Raw genomic sequence first — 23619 nt, 5'->3', positions numbered from 1 at the left:
GACTTCTGCTGACATTACACTCATAGTCAGGCAAATCAGTTTCACAGCTTCACAATATGCACCCTACCCCAATTGTATGTCAGATCCCTGATAGATGTCCTCTGCATTATTCATGTAAGGATGATTATCTTACACAGACATCCTCCCCATTGTTATGTCACCTTGTGTGACAGTCACATAATACACATTATCACTGTGCAGTCTTTACTGTACCATATTGATATGTGATTGGTGTTGCTGCTACAACCGTCTTCCATTGACATGACATCATTTGCTGTACATTAGGTTGTTTCACCTGTCCTCTTTCCCTGTATTCATTCCTACAGTTTATCTGTGTTTCTCTTTTAAATGCACACACTTCTCCTGAGTGTTTATTTTACATGGAAATCCATGTACCCTTACAGATCATTTACACATCTTCAGTACAGAATGTCAGGAATGGAATTTCACAAAACTCTGCACTGTAGATACAGTGTACTGTGTTTGGATCATGCATTTAACATTCACCTCTCAACTGTCCAGATTTTTAAAGAATGCTCAGATGTGTTCCTTATCAAATTTGTGGCTTTCTGCCATATCACTGGGATGATCTCAGAATTGATGTCACTCAATAATTACATACATTTGAGTTTCAGACTTCAAATCATTCAGAACATGTATCTTAACACAATCACCTGGTTATTCTAGCACATTTCTATAGAGCAAATATGTCAAATATGTCTTTATTTCTGGGTCATTGTCCCCCATTATGTTGACCTTTGTTCAGATGTTGTGCACTAACAGGTTGAGAGCTATCTGTGTAGCCCTGGTGATCATTGTGGCATTCCATGCAAAACCACAGACTTTCAGTACTCTGATTTTAACAGGAGTGCTATCCATGTTTGCTTACATGGTTTCCTGGTCAGCAATACTGTTGCTGGCCATGAAGTCTCACTTATTACATTTAAACATGGTGTGCATCACCACGCACACATGTAAACTCTGTGTAGGCTTCACGTGAAGCTTATATGGAGTTTATTGAATCCCAGGGTAAATCCTTTACTTCGCAGGTATTCCATAACTTCAGCTTTTATTTGTTTAACTTCTACTTTACTAATCATCTTTTTACATTCCACTTTGTGATCTTATTTTTTGTATTGTGAAATGTTTCACATCTGGGTGCTTTTGGCTGTATTTCTCTTCAAATACCTTTGCATATGCTTTTTTGTGTAGATTAGTTTGGCTTTCAACTTTGCATAAACATTGCACCACACAGACCACTTTTTCTTTTCCATGTTCATATTTCTTGTTTGTATCTTTCAAAAATCTTTTTCTTTTGCTCTTAATACTTTTGCACTTCCTCTGTTGCTTTTTTTTTCCAGGCAGCCCAAAGTTTCTTTGTCTATGAAATGCTTTTCATGGATCTGTTGTTCTTTTTTTATTTAAAGCTTTTGACATTTTTTTCTTGTGCAGATATTATTCTTTCCTCTAATTTCTCTCTTAATCTTTTTGAATAAGCTCTGTCAGGAAGTTCTGGGCTTCTTGCATAATAGTAACGATGCATAATTTTATTCTTATTCTCAATAGTCCACTCTATTGTTTTTACGACTCTTTTTTTGGCCTGTCGAATTGTGTTTTTTTTACTACCATTTACTTCTATAATGGGGATGGGGGTGGGGTCATCCTTCCTTGAGCCTGGACTTACTCCATAGTAGGAATATTTTCATGCCTTGAGAATTCTACCCTGCCATTTTCCCAGTACTGGCACCAATGCACACACCAGGATTGGGCACTTTTTTATCACGAGTCTTGTGCACCTAGTTGTCTACTTCTTTCAGTGATATATGCTTTATAAAATACAGTCTATACATCAGTGTCATCTGGGAAAGATTTTCTGAAAACTGGGTCTACCATGTGAAGGTACTCACCAATATTAGATGATGGTTTCAGTTCCAGCAATACTACTCTCCTTTTCAAGCTGATTTCATCATCTCTTCATTTGGACCCCTTGTTGGATTATAATATGTTTAGTGGAACTGAATATATACATGTGCTATTTTGATGTTATATTTTTGTCGAGATGAAGTGCAAGACTTGTTCAAAACTAAATTTTCTTAAAATCATTCAACAAACCAGCTTTGCAATATTCTATTACTGATATTTTGGTTTCATCATATGTAGGTCCTTTAGCTGTTTTAATTTATTCTAAAAGTAAAGCAAATTATTTGACTGCCTGTTGAAGTAAGACCAGTAATAGTCTAGATTCACAGCACAGTGTAAAGCAAGTATGCTAGAAGTGGGTGGAAGAAAAATTCTGAGGACAGAGAAGGAACAAATGTTTTAATTTAGGTTAATCAGAAAACAGTGAAAGACTGATAGAAGGAGTAGTTATGAAGGAGGAGATGGATATTAGACCTTTAAATTGCAAAAGTAGTAGCTAGAACTGTAATAATAGATTAAAGGTGAACAGTATGAAATGATACTGGTAAAGACTAGCAGGACAGGCAGATGCATCTAAAGGTTAGGTCTGCATGAGGGAGAGGTTAGATTGGGTTATTCTACTGCAATGAATTTGAAATTAAAGGTGAGCTGGAGAGTCAGTATCAGTGAAAGGTATATACATGAGTATAAGATGTGCACAAAACCAGTAGGAGCATAAGGGTCTATATTATGAGATTGAAACCTTAGGCAGTCGAATACCTAAAGGTCAATCTCTAAATATCGAAATGTAAAAATTGCAAATGGCTGTTTCCACACAGGGAAACAATGTCATTGGCCAAACTAAAAAAAAAAGTTTTAAACAGAAATTAAGTGGGGAGCTTCACCCCCACACCCCCAATGTGGGGGGCTGTGACCCCTACACCCCCCTAACTAAATATACCAACTCTTAGATTGCTCTACATTATAAAAAGGGCAAAATCTGCATACAGGCCAAATGACTTGTTTCCCTGTATGGAAATGGCCATTCTTGATTTTTACGTTTTGATATTTAGAGATTGATCTTTAGGTTCATAGGTTCATAGGTAGGTTCATAGGTAGGTACTAGGCTATTGGCCCTAGGGCCTATATAAGCCTAGACAAAAATGTACCCTGGCTTTTGCCACCCAAGAAAATTATTTTCCTGTGCCCCTGTTGAGCAGAGCCACAGAAGTGATCCCTGGGGTGAAATTCCCATTTCCCATCCAGTCATATATGTTCATAGGTAGGTATTCGACTACCTAAGGTTTTGATCACGTGATATAGACCCACAGCATAATAAGCAGGAAAGGCATGATCTATACTACCATGGCACTGGGGGCATAACTTCAAAATCTGGGAAATAAAATAAGTACTATTGTTCCATGTAATATATAAAATTTGACCTGCGGGAAGGGCAGCTTGATACCATTCCACCAGAAGTATCATATATTATTTATTTATTTTATTTAACATTTGTTTACCTGGAAACTCTGACTTGGAGCAAAGTCAATTTTCAGCAGCAGTCCAGGGAGAAATGCTCCAGATGCATGTCTTTGTAATGTGGGAGACTCTGCACAGAAGGCAATCCTGCCAAGAATCGAACCAGAGAACCTTCCACTGCATCTCAGCGCCATCCAGATAAACTCTCCCAGCTAAATGTTAGTCCCTATATTACTTATTGGATAGTAAATTGGCTCACAAAGAGAACCAAAGAAGTTAGAGTGGGCTGCGCTGCCCCTCCAAAAGAACTGTCATTAGCTGTGTACTCCTGGGTACACTAGTTAATAAGGATTTATGGCTGACCAAGTTTGCAGAAGACTGTAAACTTGGTGCCATCATAAACTTCCCAGAGGACACAAAAATCATCCAAAGCAGCCTTTACCAAACCATGAACTAAATCTAAATGCAAGGAAATGTATAATAATATCCCCTGGCAAGCAAAAAATCCCTTGTCCCTATCACATTGACAACACATTACTAAAAACTGATCCAGTCGTTTGGGACATGGGAACCTGAGTAGATAACAAACTGTCCTTCAATCACCAAGCATCCATTACTGGAAGAAAATTCTTTTTCATTGCACATCGTATTACTAAGGTTAAGGTGTCCAGATCCAGGGATGTGATCATTCTATTGTATTCTACAAGAATCAGGCTAATAATTGAGTATAATGCCCCCTTCAGTATGTAACTGTCTAAACATGTAATACAACATAAACACCCACAATGCTTTCATACTAAGAAAGTCAATGGCCTAAATCATAAAAACTTTGTCAAAATTGCTATGTTAAATTGTTAATCGCTATGTAATCCAATGTAACTACTGTCTGTTTATTTATATAAGGCCGAAAAACTTCATGGGAATGTATGGCTAGACTTCAAAAGATTTCATGGATCACTAGCCAAGAAAGTACCTATAAACCTATGAACTTAAATACCAGATTTTGTCAGTAAACTGTTTGACTTCAATGTAAAATCCTGGTGATTATATCAAGGATGCAGTAGTTAGTGTAAGAGACAGAAAATGGAGCAAATACACTGACTAAAGTGGCTAAATCTTTTGATAAGATTTTGTACTAAAAGAAAAAAAAATATTAGGTAACCAAATAAAGCAAAAACTGAACAACAGTTTCTACATACCATTCCTTAAAATTCCATCACATTTTAGTAGTAATGTTAATTTTATTGCATAGGCAATAGTCACCAATAGCAGTGCATTCTATGTACTGGGCAAGATACTCCATTACCTAGTGGTTCTAGTAATTGGTTCAAGTAGAGAAGTTCTAGTAAAAGTGAAGTTTCCAAACAATGAACAGTGCTCTTGTTGTATTGTTTATCTAAAGGAAATAGCCTTCCTGTGTTACATATCCACCTTTTGTCAGAACATCAGCCCAGTTAATACCGAGACTCGATGGCCAGATTCTAAAAGAAATTTGTGTGCACAGCATACAAAAGTAGAACTTTGTGAACTAAGGGTGGATGCAGATCCGGAAACAACTTGAAGTCAGGTATAGATATTAATGCATATTGCATAGGATAATTACAGACTTCATGTAGTAATGTCCAATTTCAAAACACAGTCTCTGCCCTCAACAACAATAAAATGGAACAAAGTTGTTTTGTTGGAATACTTCATTAGACTGTAAGAAGCACTTGTTGGAGGCCAAAAATAACTTGCAAAAAATCATTTTAATAGGGATTCTGGTATATATCTCAGTAAAATTCACATGAAAAACAGAACATGAGAAATATTGTATCAAATGAACACCAGCAGACCCGGCCTCATCAGGTGATGTTGGAGGATGATCTGAAGTGGGTCCTAACATTTGCAGACATCCAGGGTGGCAGCAAGCCAGGCTGCAGCTAAGCCAGCTCCCTAATCAAGAAATAACAGACAGATACAGAATAGAGAGAGGACTGATGCAAGCTGTATGTGGGATGTTTGCATCCCACATACTCTAATGTGGCCTTTGAGATAACCCTGGCCCAGTAGAGACAAACGTTCTGAATCTTGGTATACTACCATCTGAGCCATTCCAGCAGCACATGGCTAATTCAGTAGGAGTTTCTGAAGACAGCTGCTATTCATATACTAGGGCAGATCCTGACAGCCATGTGCAGCTAGGTAGGTACATTCATACACTTCCTGTATACACCAAAAGGAGCAGCAGACTGACTTGGAATGGTTCTGTGCCATAACCAGTCTTTCCCAATTGACTGAACTCATTTTCCAATCAGAACCTCTTCTGTAGATAGTACAGAACTGTAAATCAGTAAGAAGGGGTGTCCATTGCTCAATTGTCAGGTGGTTTGCTCAGCAAACCGCCTCATCATTAGCCTGAGGAAAATACACCATGGTAGTGTCTATGATGCTGCTTTTGGGAGGGAGAGTGCCCTAAGAGCATTGTTCCAAGACAGTATGATCACCAACAGACTACTACTAGCTAAGTATACCTGTATATGACATATTTGCTCTGTGTTTCTATATTGTGTGTGACACAACCATGCTAATGTTCTCTATTTAAATCAGCAGGTGAGTGCAGTTATCCATTTATACCTTGGCTGTTGACATCATTCAAAGCCTTATCCACACTTGCTGATGATGGATTCAAAAGACCACCCTCTGTGGCCTGGAACACCATTGAATGAGTGCCTGGCATGCTGATATCATGATGCAGATGTCTGGACACATCTGGAGGTGCATTGCAGTACACACCAGAAAAGGCTGCCCAAATAGTCACTGTTTGTCCCTCTGTACAACATGATTGCATCAAAACATGGTGGCCTGCCAGCCCTAGCTGTGTGTGATCTACCTCAAAAGACCTATCACATGTTTCACAAGATGATCAGAAGGACACAAGGGGGAGAGCACCCAGGTATGCAAGATGAAGGCTGCGGTCATATATGCTGGCTTAGGCAACAAGGCAACATCTGGCTCAGAACTTCATGACATACTACATGTACACATGCTCAAAGATTAATAAATGATGTGTACCCATTGGTGATGGTATATGAGCACCACATGTATCTGGCACAGTAATTCCTCTGTAACCTGTACATAGGGAATATTATACATACTATACACTTATCTTTGGTTTGCAACAGGATTGGTATACCATATGGCAAGAGACAGAAGAAATGTATGAGGATGTCTGTAGGAAAGTGCAAGATTGTTAGAGAAGTAGGAATGTAGTATGGATCTATATCATGTGATCGAATCGCACAAATTGCGAACACTCATAATATCGAATGTACCGGACCTTGAAGTGCTTTTTCTGAGATTGTGGTACAGTGAAGAATGGAATATTTGCCCTTTCCTCACTGTAGTGTGATCTCGGAGTTGGAATATATATTTAGCGGGGGGTATGTGGGGGCGCAGCCCCCCACAATAATAAGTTCGAGGTCTGGTACGTTCGATATTATGAGCATTCACAATTTGTACAATTCGCTCATATGATATAGACCCATGTAGTACATGTACAGCCACTACTGTGGACAAACGTGTAGGTGTATGTCCCACAAGTGGTCAATCCCAGTATTACAAATAATGACAAGATATAATCATTATATAGTCATTACAGTATGTGCAGTGGCGGCTGGTGACTTCAAATTAAAGGAGGGGCTGCAGGAGACAGCTGAATGGGTGGGGCCAATGGGAAGCGATGTGGCCAACTAGAAAGGGGTGGGGATATGCTCAAAAACACAACTGGAACTTTAATTAAATACTCTGCCCTGGGTGCCAAACCGTCATTACGAGAGTCCAATCAAGACAAAATGAAGTATAGAAGAAAAAATATTTCAATGCATTGGCTACATGACAGCTTACTTAATATCTAACTGGAAACAAATAGGTTGTGAGGCATGAAAAAATAAATTACTTTTTAAATACATTACTGGAATACTAGGCAAAATCAAGTATAAAAAAACAAGCTTCTCCTTGCACTGCAGTTCTAATTATAACTTATATTCAGCTTTATAACAGTACCAAGCAACACGCTGAAAGTAGAAATCTCTGTGATACCCCCACTTGTAAAAATGTTTCTTATCCAAAAAAGACCTGCTGCCTAACAACAACTATCTACTTGTTTCATAGGGAAAACATGATCAAAGTAAAAAATGAACAGCAAACAAGAAACAAGCTCAAGATAAATTGCTTAAAGGATTACTGCACAGGTTATGGACCACATGATAGATTGGCATTCTGTTTAGTTTACGGGTAAAACCTGCAAAGATGACTGCAAGTCTCCAACAAATGTAATGAGCTTCTGAAAATACTGTAATCCTGTCCTTTATTACAAATACTGTCATATGCATTTCAATACCTAAGGCTTGTACATTATCTGGTTATGTAAATATTATCTGCATGGCAACAACAAAAAGGCTTTCAGTGTTGGTAATTATTTAACAGTATGCTTATTAAAGGTTACTTTGCATCTTACAATCTCAGACAAGCTTACCCGATGGTCATAAAAGCATTGCTACTTAAACACAAAGCAACAGGGCACTGTGACAGCATGCATTTTCTGAATAATAAGAAGGATAAATCAACAGTATAAACATATGACAGAAAACCAGAACATTCTGCAAAATCAAGGACAGATGAAAAGACACTGTTGTACTTGTGTCTACCTTGGATGGGGGGAATACTCTGCACACTTACACTGCATAACTGCTCCTTGCCTTGCTTGGGCACATCCAGTGTCACTACATGGGGGAGTGGGGTGCAACAAGTATGTCACAATTTTAAATGTCTCTGGCTAATGGTGATGGCTCTGACACTCATACCTCTCAACCTCAGAGCAAGAAATCTGGAAAAAGCCATACATAGCAGTGGGACACAGGTCCAAAAATAAGGACAGTTTTTAAATATTGCTCTTATAAACTTAGAAACATAATAGAATAGTAGTAGGTCTTGCAATAGTATGAATTTTCTGAACAGTATGAAATCTGAAACTCAAATGTCTGCCATTATTTTCTAACTTCAATCTTTAATGATTCGCCACTAATTTGGCAGAAAACCACAATTTTATGAAAAACAGATCAAAAATGTGATGCAAAAATATAAAATTGCCACATAATACAGCTGGGAACCTGTCAAAGAAGGGACACCTTTTTAATATTAGTATTGTTAACTTGAGCAGCTGACAAAATAAGAGCATCTACATGCATTTCTGAAATAAAAGTAATCTATAACTCTGATCATTACACTTATTTATAATTGTAATCCCTCCATGTTTTCTTCCAAAATTGCCATTTTGTGGAGGGGTTATTAGGGGGAGAGCAACATTTTGAGCCAAAATTGGGGACAGTTGAGAGGTTTGGATATTCTTAATTCTATAAAGCAATTTATTTCCACATACCTCTCAACCTCTTAATGCTGGAAATCTGGACAAGGCCAAATAAATATATTGGGGGAACATACAAACAGTACTAAAAATTGCTCTTGTATAAACGTAAGACAGTTGATAGAATAACAGGTCTTGCTTTAGCATGCATTTTTCTGAAGGTTATAGTGTCTGAAACTCAATGTATGTCATTATTTAGTGACTTCATTCCTAAATGATTTGCCAGAAAACCACAAATTTTATGAGGAACAAACCAAAAATAAGAAGCAAAAATCTATTCATTTTGCAAAAATCTGGATAATTGAGAGGTATAGTTCAGCTGGGGCTGTCTGTGTTTGCTGCCCTTCCCCTCTCACAAAATCATGGTTGAATGGAGCCTCCCCCTGCAGCCATTCCAATGTTCCATTCCTTGGTTATTTTGCCCCATTTACCATAAACACTGTAATGTGCATACTGCTTTACTTCTGTGATGATTTGGATTTCATTTGAAAGTTTTATTTTGCATTTTACAGCACAGACCCTAATAGATATCTGCTAAACAAAGCAATGCAGTCTCACAATGAAAATAGACTTAGCATTAAAACTTCTCTGCCCTTGAAACTCACATTCATTGAAACAGCATTGAAACCCACATTCAAAGAAAATACATTTTGCTAGTGTCAGATAAAGATTAACTTTGGGCTGTTTTCAAATCATAGGCCCCTTGAACATGAAACATACACATGCTCTTTCATACACCTTCCTGACTGTATGAAATGATATTCCTTGTATAATACAGTACAGTTGTTAGAGGCCTTTTTAAATGTATTGTTTTGAACATTTTTCCAGTAAACAATGAAACAAAATGCATGCACCAATAGTGACAAAACTGCCCAGTTCAGAACATTTCCATCATAAAAGTCTACTCAAACTTACATTTCCATCATAAAAGTCTACTCAAACTTCTACAGTCCACCAGTATCAGTAAATATGCACAATCTCTGAAGACGTAAAGGTCATCTAAATAATTCCACATTAAAGAAATCTGTAACTAATGAAGAGGTTGCTGCTAGCAAACAACTTTATATGTCATTATTTCATCTACAAATAAAGTGGTTGTTGCCCTTGAGGAATAAATTGCCCATATTGCATTAAAAAAATGATAAGCTAGTAATATTGCAGTAGGGAAGGATGGCAAACTGATAACAGGTTTGTAGTTACTAGGTATCTTCACCAAAAAGGACTGCAGCATCCATCATATTTACAACACAGTATAGTATCAGCAATGCATCTTACTGTGGGAGTAGAACCCACAGCCTTCTGCATCAAAAGCAAGTACACTACCTATTGTGCTATTAACAATGCGAGTAGACTTACCATAAACAGTACTAAACTCTTGTTCCACTTACGCTTTCAGCTCCTTGTAAAATCAACTTGGCACTCCGCTGTATCTCTGAACTTTGCAGCACAAGAAATCTGGAAAAGGCTAAAATGTAGTGGGGGGAACAAAAGCCCAAAAACCAGGGACACATTTGAAACATTGCTTGTATAATGTTGGAAAGTTGCTACAATAAAATGCTGTGCTACCACCATACATTTCACTGCCAAGTCTTGAACCCAGGGGAACGCAGTGCAAAACAGTCAGAGCAACATACCACTATGCCAAATCAGCTGCCTTGTGAAAGAGAAGAAGACTGAAACTTAAATGATTACCATTTAGTGAATTCAGTTCTCACCATAGCTGTCAACCTCTTAGCACAAAACACCTGAACAAAGCCAATAATGGGGGAATACAGCCCCCAAACATATTCAGTGAACTCATTTCTCACCATACCTCTCAACCTCTTAACAAAAAACACATGGGCAAAGCCACTAATGGGAGAATACAGCCCACAAACATATTCTGTGAATTCAGTTCTCACCATAGCTCTCAACCTTAGCACAAAAAACCTGGATGAAGCCAATAATGGGGGAATACAATCCCAAAAATAAGGACAAATTTCAAATATCCATGTTATAAACTTAGAAAATTACTAGAATAAAAGGTCATGTACTTTCTGAAGAATATGAATTCTGAAATTCAAATGCCTGTTATTTTTAATATTTGTTAACCAGGAAAGTCTGACTTGGAACAAAAGCCAATTTTCAGCAGAGCAGGGAGAAACACTGTACGATGGGAAGACATGCAGAAAGCATCCCAGCCAAGAATCAAACCAGAGAATTTGTAGCTGTCAGGCAACAATGCTACCAGTGCACCACTGCACTACTGACTTTGCTAGGAGCAGCAAACATACAGAAACTACAGATTTTATGAGGAACAGAACAAATATGATGCAAAAACCTGCACATTTTTTTACAAAGGGTGGTGGGTAAGGAATTCAGGCCCTTACTACCTGCACCCAAGGTACATGGCTCAAGCCTGAGTATTCTCTACCCACCACCATGTGTTCTCTCTAGCCACCAGTATGTAGCAACTGCACACACTTCGCCAGATCAGTCCTGAAACACCTACCATCTAAGTTCTATGCAGCAGCCTGATCGACTGTCCATAGCAGCAGATCCGTTCCTCCATGGCAGCTAATTCCTCCGATCAACTGTCCGCTCCTCCTGTGCAAGCTGTACTGGTTTTCCCCATGAGACGTGAGTAGGCTGGAGCCTCCAGCCTGTGGGCAATGCAGTCCAGTGTTCTTCCAGTCTGTGCAGTCATCACTGCACAGACTTCTGGGCTAGCAGGGTGCAGTTCCCTTTCTTCCCTATCCAGACTGCCTAAGACAGCAGTCTGGAGTTTAGATTACCAGGAACTAAGCACACATACGTGGAGTTCTGGGAGTCTCAATCTTTTTTTTCTGTTCTATTTACTTTCTACAGGTGGGGAGACTTGCATATTCTTTTTTCTTTCTACAGGTAGGGGGGTGCAGTCCTGTAGCATGAGCCACCCCTGAGTAGGCACAGTGGCTGATTGGGTGCTTATAGGGTGGCTGCAGCAAACCATAACAAGCAGATAAGGGTGCAGAACTGAAGTGTGATGGTAAGATATAATTCACATGACACATTACCACCACTTTGTGGCTAAATTATTGCAATAGTGCAGGCTTTACACTCTGCCAATGCAGTACATGAAATGGGCAGATGTCATGCAAGACATGTGCCATGAAGGTTATAGCAGTGACAGAGGATGATCATGATATCCTAGCCAGGAATTCCATGGCCTCTAATGACAGGGTGTAAGTCATTGTCACTTGGATACCTGAACAACATTTGATGGTACACTTGCACATATAAGTGCAGAGTTGGAAGGTAATGCAAAGTCAGCTTCTGAGGAAAAAACACACATGCTAAGATTAGCAGGGTACAATGCATGTTTGTGAATGTAAGGAAGCACATATGGATCCCATATGTATGTTGCTTTACATGTTAATAGGCCTATTAGTTGTATAAATGTACTACTAGACTGTAGAATGCATGTGTTATATTGACGTGAAGTTTATTTATTGGCAGTATGTATAGAAAAATATCCTATGTTAAACACAGGTATACTGTTACAAGTATACCTGTGCATACAACTGTGGCAAATGACAGGGACATGATTCAACATTCCAACAGAATTCATTACATGCTGTGATAACTATAGGAACACCCACTACATAACTATAGAGGAATATATATGTTTGTATTTATAATCAATACATGCCAAAAACATGCACATACAAGTGTGTTCAGCCAGAGTCTTGCAATGATTGAGTTTATTTAATCAAAAAGTATGGCCATAACTATATGGTATGTATCCTTTGCATGTTAACATTTTATGTACATGCTGTGTGCCTGTCAATCCCTAACTTATGACAACCTCTTGTCTTGTGCAGGACAGTTAACAGTGTCACTCGAAAACAATACACACAGTTTTATGTAGGGCAGTGCATTGTCATTTGTTGGTATCTTTATCTCATCTGACATTACCTATCATGGACAACGTACACTTTATTAAGGTGTACTAGATGTATGCAGTACAGCAGCAGGAGTGGTTTTCTATGATCTGAACTGGAGTACAGTGTTATCACATACTTATGCCCCACAGTTATATCTGTGTTGAGGAGCACCAAGGACATAATTGACCACAGCAGCATAATTATTTCACAATTGATTCCTGCTTGTGTTTTCATTCCTGTCATATTGACAGTGTATGTATACATATGGAGTGGCAATGTTGTTATGGTGTGGCATGTGCCTGCTTTTTCTAACACTGTATCAGGTGCTCTATAAAGACATATTCCCTTTTCATTTAATACTGTCATCCAACCATATGCCCTCATGTCATTAACACTGTCTCACATGAGAGTTTTTTCATCTCTTTTCTGCAGTTAGTGCCTTTGTCAGATCACATGCACATCAGGGACAATTGGTACTTTTGTGGCAATTGTATAAATGTGTGCATCATTTATGTGCAACCAACCTTCATCCATGTGTTTGCATGTATGCTTCTTTTTTTCATAATCTTTATTAAAATTAAAAAAAAAAAGAAAATACAACAGTAACTCTAGAACCAATAATTCTTATCCAAAATACTTGCAAACACTGAACTGGTATATCCAATAAGGTACAAGCAAACAATTAATGGCACTAAACTAAATGTAAAACTATTTACAGAAATACTATGAAACTAATAAGAGAAGATATATATTTGGATACGAGTAAAAAAAAGGATTTTCAATAAAGGAGGATAGAGGCCTTATGAATAAGAAGGGTAAATTGGAACAAAGAAATAGAGAAATAGGGGGTAAGGGGAATCCTTATTTTTTAAAATATTTCCATGTTAAAGATATCTAGACACCAGGGAGTTAGAGCAAGTTGTTGAACACCTGTGTTTATCACCATTAAGGCAATGTTTCCATTTCCATGTGTCCCTTCCCACAGATGCTCAGGGTTGTTGTGTCACAAATTTGTAGCCATGACATTTTTGCCATGGTTTCCCATGATTGCGCAAATAAGTATATCAAATGTTTTCTTTTTTTACGAAATGTTAATGCACCAGTGTTTATGGCATATTTACTACTACTGTACAGTACTGTGTTTTGTGCCTCATTTGCACAAATATGCGTCTTACACATATTTACACATCCATTTTACATACATTAACCATATATTGCAGCATATCTGCCAATGCTTAGTGAATTGCAATCAGTGCTTTTTCTATGTGGTGCATTAGTGCACATTTTGTCACATAGATGTGTGGTACTCATAGTATTGATAGGTTAGTGCTAAACTAGCTGCCCTTCTGAGCCATTTTAAGCCTAGCCAATTATCCCTTGTGAGACTCAAACCCTGCACCTTGTGCTTGTAAGGCAAGCACCGTAACCATTAGGCCACCCCACCCAACCCTCAGTTATGCAAGTAATCTATATGTCTAGTACATATGCTCTGTACATCTGGTGCAAGTAGGTGTATCATGTGCGTTTGATGTGTTTTATGTGGCTGCATGTATTGGTGATAGTTGCTTGGCAAACCTGCAGAAGTACTTTGCTATAGCAGCAGCTTAGGTTTACATAATATAGGTTTGCACCATACTTGCAGTACAATGACACAGGTGAACATTTCTCATGTGTTTGTCATTCAAATGAAGCACATCACCTTATTTGTCTTGCATGCACATAGTTCTGTATTTGTGGTGTCATATGTGACATATGACATTATGGAAGTGCATACTGTACAGTACTCCAATAAAAACTATCATGCATGCTGTACTGGTACAAGTAGCTATACCATCTCAGGGATGGTAAATGTGCACAACTGTGTTGGACTGCAGTAGGCATGAATATTGTCCATAGATGGCTCATGATATTTAATAATTTCAGTAGCATTTGCTTGCAGTTTCCTCTTTTTACAGTGATGACTGTTGGCTGCAGCAGGAATATTTTGCTGCTACCTCGGCAAATCACTAACATGTATGGCAGTAGTTTTCGGGGATGCAATGTATTTTAGTGGACAGATGTTTGCCTCCCTCCTGTATGGAGTGTTGTCCTTTGATTCTATATGTATCTAGATCTGTCTGACTTCGCACAGTTGACAACACCGCAGTAATGATGTTGTGTGCATCAGTGCATTACTTCACCTTTGCTAGCATTGTGGCGCATGTGTGAGTTGCACTCCTCACATGTTTTAATACCTTCTCTTTTCCCTTCCTGTGCTTTGTGTATGCTTATTTTAGGTGTTGCACATCCTGTCTTTTTGTATTTTACTACACTGTGCATGTGCTTTGTGGTAAGCTTTATGTTATATGTTTCCTCCCAACCCACTTCTCTTCTTCTTTTTGCCATCAACTCACCTGCCATTTTTCTCATCAAAAAAGGGATATTCCTACTTAAAAAATTAGCCATGGTTCTGTGAGCAGCACTGACCCCCATTTTTCTTCTTCCATGCGTGCTACATCCTCTTTATTCTTGCCCAGTTTCTGCTGGCCTATCTTCCAAATGTTTAGGGTGGGTGCATTATATGTGTTCCCTACACGTCCCTCTCCCCACATAATTTTTAGAAATCTTTATACTGTAAAGCTGGTAATGTGCCATGCTATGCTCTATTACCAAAACAGCTTTGACATTTGTAATGTCTTTAGCTACCCAGTAGAAGCTGCAATATTTTGACATTGCAATTATCTATATAGCCACATATTAACAGGCTATTGGTATGTACTTATTTTGTATGCTATCACTTTTCAATAGTCTAAATAACTAAAATGCCTTTATTTCATGCATTCACCTCTGTTATATAATATACATATATATTTGCTTACCAACTAAATCACATCTGCCTGCAATTTCACAAAAAACTATAAATTCCGGGAGAGGATTGTTAATTCCTTTGAAGTGTTACCATTAGCAGATATATAGCTGGCTCATCCAGTTTCCTGTGCCATCCCACAAACTGGCGCTCCTGCTACTTCTGCAAAAATGTAGGATACCAATTGGCTTCCTCCAGATAGCCGTACCCAATTCACACCCCCATCTCTACAACTGAAGAGAATAAATAAATTAATAAAGGTCTGATCCTTGCACTGGTACGCCAACCAAGTGTCCAGATACTTGTCCCTACCCTCCTACCCTAGCTCTTCAATGGAAGAGAAAAATGGAGGAACAAAAATAAATAACTAAATAAATAAAATAGCTCTCCCTCTGGCTGCTCTTCTTTGATGAAAGAAAAATTAAAAAAAAAAAAAAAAAAGGTCTAATCCTTGCAATGGCCTTACAAGGTAGCCAGCTACTTGCCCCTCCCTCCTGTCACAGCTCTTCAATGGAAGAGCATATCTCCTTCTTCACATTTTAATAAAAAAAAAAAAAAAAATTCCCCTTTAAACTGTAACAAACGTCTTGCTACAGCTTATACCCCACACAAAGCTCCAAAGCACTCAGGTTTCAGTTTAAAAAAAAAATTTTTTTTTTCCCTTTTAAACTGCTTGCTGCAATGTATCAAGCAGTTGCTACAGTTTGTTTAGATCAGACACTGAGTGCTACAGCACTCAGATTTAACTAATAAAAAAATAAATAGAAAACATGCTATAGTTTTTAGTTTAAACCACACCCAGAATGCTATAGCTCTCAGGTTTGATTACAAAAGCAATACTCTAAATAGTGGTCAGGAATGGATATGATGTATCAGGACTGATCACACCTCCCCAAAACACTTTGTCCCACAGGCAGTTGCCCCCTTAGCCCTGCTCTAGCTGCACATCTGATCTTTAGCATTCTGCTGCAGATTTCTTTTCTAGCTTTTATAGTTGCTTCTAGTCACATCACTAGCCTGCATTCTACTTTCTTGCTTAGCAACTGATGCTCACCTATATGCTAACTGCACACTGAATCTCATTTCCATGTTGCATTACTTGATGGGTTTCTTGTGCTTTACTCGGTGTAGTCAGTAAGGTTGTGCCGATCTTTCGGAATCTGATCCTAAGGAACCACAGGTAATAGTATGGAGTAATCTGATTCAGCATTGACATACTGCACTAATTTGTTATTTACTAGTTGCATTGTCAAAGATATAAAATTCATTAATTTTTAATGCATTTTACAGTTATCTGTAATTAGAAGCTCAGTACTGACAGCCTAACTTAGTTCATGTTTTTACTGAGCAAAAAATATAAAGTTACAAATAATTTCATATTATTTTGTCTCTCCCCAAATCACGTATGCATAAAGGTTAGACCAGACTAATTTTGAGTCCATTGCTATTCTCATGACACACTATCTGACAATAGCTAATCCTGACGTACAAGCCATAGCCTTTCCTGCTATAAAAGTCAAGCCTGTCAAGAGTCAGCCAGTCATCCAAATAAGTTACTAGAAAGTATGAAGTATTGGTTCCAAACCAGTGGAATTCAAGTCAACCCAGAACACAGAAAAGTAAAGTTAATTTAAACTTTTGTTAAGTTGACTTGATCTCTTCCTGATTGGCATTTATAACTTTGTCCAAGCAGCCTTACAATAGAAACCAAAAAATAATTCACTATCTTGGGATTCTGTTAGAACAAAATGCCCATTTTTTAGCAACAGAATAAAATACTTCCTTCCACCATATGTATAATTCCTTCATTTTAGAATACAGGTTGAATAAAATGTTCCCTTTCTGAGCAAATTATGGAATAGAATAAATGTTCCCATGAAGAGCACGTATATCTAAGTCCAAGCAATCTTTTAAGTGGAAACTATACAACTTTCAATATTTTGCATTACAATTAGGGAAAAATCTCTGCACCTTGGTAATGTTGTCACAAAAACGTCTTCATATCTTTAAGTAACCTTTCATATCTTCTCAATTAATAGATAAACATAAACAAATAAACCTACTTCATGGGCTAATATCCAGTAAAATGCATGGTTGGTATAGGGGTCTGTGCTGAGGTTGTAAACATTAAGGCAACAGCTGTGGTTCAAAAAAATGTCCACACGTGGAATGCAAATTAAAAAATATTGTGTGCATTTCCTAGGCAAGTCCACTCTATTTGTGATTCCAAAACAGTTTAGTGGGATGCTGATCTTTTATAAGGAGAAAGTAAAATGACAATGGAATTCCAGGAATAGGTATCCCAGCAGAAATAAAATAAAATATTGCTTTTCTTGGCTAGAACATTGATAGAAACATATATACTGCTGGCAAAACATATACACCACTCCAGTTAACTTTTTAGTAGGCTGTCCAGCACTGTTACACAATAGTTAACCAGTTGACCATGATGTCAGCAACTAAGCGAGCCTTGACAGGAAGCTTGTGCAGCCTGAGGAAAGTGACAGTCTACATTTAGCAGAGAGAAGCCCATTTCCCTTGAATCTAAAATATTCCTATTGCCAGCTATATTGATGACTTGAGGCATTTCAGTACATTATGTGAAAAGATTTAAGTGTATCCAAGGTAGCAGATTTTTCATTTCTGCATGATTTCCTAACTGTCGTGTGCATTGAAGCCTGGAAATATTTAAAATTCCCACCAACATCAGCCGAATGTTGTGCAGTTATAAATGGTCTTTAAAATGCAGCTTATCTCCCAAGAGCAATTTAGTGTAGTTGCATTTACTTTGGTAGCAGGTCCTCCTCCACTGAAGGTACTAAAACGTATATCAGCCAGAAAGACTCACATTTCTTATATTTTCAGTGTGTTGTTATGTAGATGTTGGCATTACACAACAGCACATTACCCTTGGAGCATGCATAACGATCACATATGAAAAATATGAAGCTTACTCAGAGCCTTTAATGATGGACATATCCCATGTAACCAATTAATCAGTGAGCACTCATAAATACATCAGTGAACACAAAATAACAACAATGAACAGAGACAATATATTAGCATACAATATCAATATGTTTCTAATTACATGTGATATTGACTATCTCTTAGTTCTGTGCTTATGATGCCATTCAGAAATCCAGACATTGCAGATGATGAGACCTACAAGGAAGCACACATTTTGATAGCAATGATGACTGATCATGTGTTTGTTTATCTGAAGTCCTGATTTTGATATCTTAAATCATTGTAAGGTGCCCTCCAGTAAAACCTTGAGAAAATATCATGGATTGTCACAGTGTGTCCCACACTTCATTGGTGACCTCCTTGTTTGGTGTGCTTCAGTTGTACTAAGTGTCAGAAAAGAACATCAACCTGATGATACACACAGGGCAGGCTGACCACTGCACTTCCTGATTACCTATGCCATCAGCTATTAGCCTATATCAAACAGGTTACCAGTAGCATACTTCTCAACTGTACAGATTTTTGCAGAATGTCCAGATTTTTGCTTCATATTTTCAGTCCATATTTCATAAAATTGTGGTTTTCTGGCAAATTAATGGTGAATCATTAAGGACTGGAGTTATAAAATAACGACAGAAATTTGAGTTTCAGACTTACCCTTCAGTAAATTCATGGTAATGTAAAACCTATTATTCTATCAACTTTCTAAGTTTATAAGAGCAATATTTAAAAATTGTCCCTATTTTTGGGCCTTTCTCCCACTTTTATTTATGGCTTTGTCCAGATTTCTTCCTCTAAGAAGTTGAGAGGTATGTGACAACCATCATTATTTGGACAAGAAAAACTGGCATACACAGGACACAGAACAGAATGAATCATATCCAACTGAACCACTGGACATGTGTTATGAGGAACATAATGGCATAAATATCCTTTTACATCATATTCTACATCAAGTAGCATATAATGTTTTACAAGCACTGATAAAGCCCGAGTAGTTCCACCAAAAACAGAGTGTAATGTGATACAGCCAGATAGACTTTGCCTCAAAGAGTGGTGAAATGATATTGTACTGCATGATCCAGGAGTAGATCTTGGAATGTGGTTGTGCTATTATGTGCATGTGATCACTAAGAAAAAGCAGGACTTGACTCAACAGGATGAACAATAGTATCACTGTCCAATAGAGACCCTCTTTGAGAAACTCCATAGCAAGGATTATGCAACCTCATCCTGCATCTGTGATGAGCAGTCTATAAGTGAATCCTATCTTGCATTGGTATGATTCAGTGATGTGAAAATGTGTATAGAAAATTCATGAGTTTTTGATGGTAATGTTATGCATTCTGCATTAAAAAAAAAATAACGTCTTTTGGCTTTTCTCTGTTAGGAGTCGCCACAGCTGATCACCTATCTGCTTATAATTGGCAGTAGGTTTTTACAGTGTCGAGGTGCCAGCCCGGTGCCCAACCTTCAAAGAAGACACACCCACTCACACACGCACCTACCTGCATGTCTTTAAAGTTCACTTGACCATGGGGAGGACATGCAGACTCGGTATAGAAGGTGCTCCAGCCGAGAATTGAACACGAGAGCTTCTTGCTGTGAGGTGACAATGCTAACCGCTGCACCACCGTGGCTGTGCAATTTGTACATTCTGCATATAGTGTGCAAAAGACCAGTATGGCATCTTCAAGTAATATCATGCATAGTTGTAACAATACATGGCACAGTGTGGACCTAGCATTTAAAATCCCAGTGTTGTCCACCTGGATGGCTGTAGTGTGTATGATAGGTACTCAAACGGGATTGCCCAAACAAGCAGATATGCAGATTCAGCTCCCATCCCTAGCTTACTCTTGATCCCCTTGCATGTCTGTCTGTCTGTGTCTACTGTCTGAGCACTGCTAGTAGCTGCAGCCTAATCTCCCATTCCAGAATGGAGTATGTTGCTCCAAAGTGCCATCACAGCTAGTGGTGTTCTAATGTACTTCCCACTGGAGGTGCTTCATACAGATCTAGCTGCATCTGTGCACAATACAATACCTGACTAGATGGAATTTCAGCAAAAAAGTTAAATGAAGCTCAGTCTAGAGGCAATGATAGCTAATGCCACTGTCTATCTGGCATATTATTTCTTCTTTCCCCTCATTATATATGAGGGGAATAAACTGAAATTTCTTTAATGTGTCAGTGTTGTGGAGGTAGTTTCTGCTGGCAAGTTAACTCTTAAGGGCCATTTGTGGATATGAAATCATCATACCTCCACATTAAATATATTCACCAGACCAAGAAGTAGAGTCAAGCTTTGGACTAAGTGAAGAAGATTCCTATTCTGGTATCTTCCAGGCTGGAAGATTATAGTGCCATTTACCTTATGCTAATGGATGGGGAGATGGCATGAGTACAGCTGATGCAATCTTGCACAACAGGTTTTTTAGACAGGACATCTTACACTTGCTATTTAACACCTGTCCTTCAAGATTTGTATGGGCTGGTGTTTGCCATCAGGTTTCTGTCTAAAATTCATACACGTATCGTGTGTATCTACACAGTACTAATAATGCTTACTTAAGGACCGTCTCATGCCCTCTCCCTATAAATGTCCCTTATATAATCAGATGTGGAACCCATGACTGTTTCAAGGACCCATCATGAGTTATCTGGCAAGCTTTGCTTTGCCTTCCTTGCTCTAGTCCTCTCAAATCAGCTACCTTTACTGATTCATGAATATAATCATGGGGCCTCTTTTTGGAGCCCCATTTAAATACCACTGCTTTACAAAGAAAATTCTAACCTTTTCAAAGTCCTATTTTGCATTTCATAATCTATTTCAATTACTTGGCTATTTTTGTTTTTTATTTTTACCATACTCAGGTTGCTTTAATCTAATATTTCAGTTACATTATATTTTTATTTTAAATTGTATGATGGTTTGAAATAAGCATCTAAATATGTAAAGAAAACAAAAGCAAATTCACAGATAAACACCAGAGGTACCAAAATGTGTGCCTGGTTGTATCCTGTGTAGTCACAATGTCAATCTTGGAGACACATATTACAAGTGTTTAATCAATTAAAATATCATGAGAAATATTCCAGACTGTGCTCCTACCTTTCTTCTCCTGACTATGTTGTTATAACTTTATCAATCAGTCCACTATCTTTATTGTCGTTTTGCTGTTCTTGCATAATCTAAGATTCCGGACTTTCATCTGAGATCCAAATAACTTATCACTGCTACAGTTAAATTGAAATATAGTTTTGTGGAATATAATGATTTTTCAGATCTACTTCTTCTGTTTTTTTTCTTTATAAAGTAAATTTTATATCTTGTATGTGACAGCAAAAATAAAAAAAATGCAAATGAATGAATGAATGAATGAATAAACAAACAAATAAAAAATAAATAAATATCCAATGCCTTAGTCACTGTCTCAGCATCACTGCTGACCCCCACAGAAGTCTGTGCAGTAGTAAAAGCAACAAAATAAAATATTAAATTATCTAAACTTCACTGCATACCTGTTGTTAGATGAATGAGACAGTAATTATTATACAAAGTGGATAACCACCGTCTTTATATGTGTGTGTGCATATATATATATATATATATATATATATATATATATATATATATATATATAAAAGAAATTAAAAAAATTCTCAGAACCTCGGATAATCATAAAATGCTATTAATCATGCTCTCCAAGTTTGACTCAGTAATACTGTAGGTGATGAAACAAAGCTTTGTTTTTTTCAAAAGTTGAAAACAGTGAGTGCTTTTATTCAGGAATCAGATTTTATCATACACTTTCATTTCAGGAATTTAATCTTCATATTAAGACTAATTTGAGATCCTAGCAATATAAAGGGTTTGAGAAAAAATGCAGTCTAATATAAAGACTTGGGGGAAAAACGGCTCCAATAGCAGAGCTTGCCTGAAAGAATGTCAGGTTTTAGATGTAACATTGGTATAGACATGTTCCATGACTGTATGTGAATGATCCAGAGGACCATTTCCTTATTCTAGAAGATGGCAATGCCAGGGCCATGTCCACAGTATATGCCAATAGGTATGACAGACGACAATGGTGATTCATTAGTTTATTTCACAACCATTTTATTATAAAATATCAGAAACAGCAGCAATGGCTTTATGATTAGAGTAGCAGTCCTTGTATTTCAGTGTACCTTGTCCCCAACACTGGAATAAGCAGAATAATTTACTGATGCTCTGATATGAAGACCAGCTACTTGGGCTGCAGATTGCCCCTGTCCAATGCATCAGTGCTTGGTCATCTTTAATGTTGACCTCTGTTGACAAATAGACATGTTTAACAATGGGTTCCAGGTTTAGCATCTGGAATAATCGATACTTGATGATCTTGTAAAACAGAAGGAAAAGCTAGCCAAGCACTGACGATTATGGCTGTTGTACTTCTATGGAAGGATAATATGTACTGATATTTTTAAATCATAAGAGTCATGTATTTTGTTCTTGTGACTGTTTTAATAGGTGTATGCCTACATATTCAGACAAGTAACCATAATTTCCTTATATAGATATATATATATATATATATATATATATATATATATATGTGTGTGTGTGTGTGTGTGTGTGTGTGTGTGTGTGTGCGTTTGTGTGTATATAATAACAAAATATTTCTTTCTTTATGTGGTTGTTTGTTATGCATTAACAGGGATGTCACAACTCAGGACCAGAGAGCAGAAATGACATTTGGAATAATATTGCATTTAATATTAAGCAGTTTCCTTGTAGAGATATAGAACAGACATAGATAGACAGAAAGATAGATAGATAGAGAGATAGATAGATATTTTAGCTATATATGTATATATATATATATATATATATATTTATATATATATATATATATATATATATATATATATATATATATATATATATATATATATATATATATATATATATATATGGTTCCCTATCAGAAGCCTGAAACACTATAAGCTTGAAAATCAAAATCCTGAAACCAAAAGCCTGAAAATTCAAAATCGAAAACCCAAAATCCTGAAACTCAAAATCCTGAAAACACAAATAATGCTAATATGTCACTATAAAGACACTAATA

Source organism: Protopterus annectens, chromosome 1.part1 (assembly GCF_019279795.1).
Source record: "Protopterus annectens isolate FY-2018-M chromosome 1.part1, PAN1.0, whole genome shotgun sequence".
NCBI lineage: Eukaryota > Metazoa > Chordata > Ceratodontiformes > Protopteridae > Protopterus > Protopterus annectens.
This window is presented reverse-complemented; position numbering follows the sequence as displayed.